The sequence below is a fragment of the Quercus lobata genome, chromosome 4 (assembly GCF_001633185.2).
Source record: "Quercus lobata isolate SW786 chromosome 4, ValleyOak3.0 Primary Assembly, whole genome shotgun sequence".
Taxonomy (NCBI): domain Eukaryota; kingdom Viridiplantae; phylum Streptophyta; class Magnoliopsida; order Fagales; family Fagaceae; genus Quercus; species Quercus lobata.
The window spans coordinates 91,181,022-91,183,571 of NC_044907.1; positions in this window are offsets into that span (position 1 = coordinate 91,181,022).

The following is a 2,550-nucleotide window of genomic DNA, read 5'->3' on the forward strand; positions in this document are numbered from 1 at the left end:
CACCTCCGCACAACACAATATGTACAGCTCTACCCAAGCTGGGCCATCAACATTTGCTGGTAATGAGCCAACCACCTTCAGTGAGTATAATCCAATTAATGTCAACGAGTATTGCATGAATTTATATCAACAAATTGGGTCATCCACTTCCATAGGACAAGGATTTGAGGGTTTGTTTAGCTATGACCATTATCCCCAACCTAATTCAACACCTCCCTCCTATCACCCATCGCCACCTCCATCTTATGCTGGGCAATACAATTATGACCAAGATAGCCAGTACAACTATGATTTCTGCACACCACAACCTTCCCAACCACCCCCTCATGTTGGTGATTTTTGTACACCACAAAATACATGGGTATGTGCTCCAAACTCCGAAGAAGAGGCCTCTGTAACAGACTCTGAGGAAGATGCCTCAAATGAGGATAGTGGGGAAGATGCAGAAGATACCCAAGAGATGGAGGTGTCTTCAGATAATGAAGATGATGACTATGGTAATTATCAAACGGAGGTTGATATTAGAACACAGCCGAGGCGCATGGGGAGAAGTCCTGTGCAAGCACGAAGGTACCCACAACGAGAAAATAGGCATCCTCCATGTTGTGGAACGCAACAAAAATTAAATGTACCTCATCGTCGCAATCACTAGTCAATGTAAAATGACTGTTTATTAAAAATGATCCAAAATAAGTATTATCATTATTTATGCATCATTGTAGCAAAAAATATTATGCCTAAATAGTATACATAGCACATTATACTACTAACCGTAAGACCTTTGTGAAAACAAGAAATGTGTACATTTTTCCTTTGGTAAATCTTTTTTCCTTTGCATGATGGCTACTGTGGTGTACATTTTTATTTTCATTCTCCACAGCCTCTCTTCCAAACTCTCGTAAAAGTGTCAAAGACAAAAAAAAGTACATAGATTCTTATTCTCCACAGCCTCTCGTACATTGATTCTTATTCTAAAGTGCACGCTGTAAACAAAAACAAAAAAAAAAGTACATAGATTCTTATAGAAGAAAAAAATTGACTGATGTGCACGTTGTAAAAAAAAAAAAAAAAAAAAAAAAAAAACAAAGAAAGTATACAGATTCTTACAATAGAAAAGAAAAAATGATTGATATGCACACTATAAACCAAAAAAAAAAAGCAAAGAAAGTATATAGATTCTTACAATATAGAATAAAAAAATGATTGATGTGCATACTGTAAACAACAATAAAGTATATAGATTCTTACAATACCGAAAAAAAAAAATTGATGTGTACACTGTAAACCCAAAAAAGCAAACAAAGTACATAGATTTTTACAATATAGAAGAAAAAAATTGATTGATGTGCACGCTGTTAACAAAAAAAAAAAAGAAAAAGTAAAGAAAGTACATAGATTCTTACGTGCACGCTGTGAACAAAAAAAAGCAAAGAAAGTAAAAAAAATAAAACAAAAAGTCAATCAACCAATCACTTCAACTCCTTATCTAATCTGGTTTGTGGCAATGGCATTGCCGAAATTGAGGAGAGAGATATAAAAAAAAAAAAAAAGTACGCATATGAAAAAAAGTACCCTATAAGGATAGATTCAAGTACAATGACATTGCAAAGATTCTTTTCAGTATTTTTGGCATTGCAGAGATTCTTTCAGTATTTTTTTGTTGCCGAAATAGTGGAGAGAGATTGATAAAAAAGTACACATATAAAAAAAAGTACCCTATAAGGATAGATTCAAGTACAATGGCATTGCAGTGGCATTGCAGAGATTCTTTCAGTATTTGTGACATTGCAGAGATTCTTTCAGTACTTTTTTGACTGAAGGAGTTTTGTTTGTCATGTTCTTTTATGGTAAAAGTACCCTATAATGTCACTGAATTTAACTGATATGAAACTTGCATCCTATTTAAACAGTACTAATGTCACTGAAATTTCCACCGTTCTTATTTTCTACTCTTTTTCCCCTATAAATTCCATCAACCTTCTTCTCCACTCTTGTTCCCCTCATAATTTTACCAACCATTTTCAAATCATGCGTGCCATATATTCTACAAACAACTATAAGTAACAACACTTGCAAATATCTATCCGTTCGTTATCTCTTAGAAGGTGAGTTATATTTCTTAAGTAGTTACTTTTCTTTTTATAATATTCATGTTGATATGTTTTAGGGGCATAGCTAAGCATGAAAATTTTTTTTTTGTTAAATTATTTGTTCATGCAAATCTTGTTTCTGTATTATGTGTTTTGCAATATGAACTGATTTGTATGATATGTTTTAAATTATTTATCCATGAATTCTTGCCTAAATTTCAAAATTGACGTATATTTCCTTAAAGAAATACTTAGTTTGTTAGCCTATAATATACACGTATGTTTAATACTATAATTATCAGTGAATATTTTTAATGGATTACCTTCTTGTATTGCATTGTAATGGTTGTGTTGTGTTAATTTATTAATACTATTATTATGCTTTACTGTAGATGGCAGAAAAGTTGTTCATTTTTCTCATCCATTCCGGTGGAATAATTAAACATGGAGAAAATGGGGT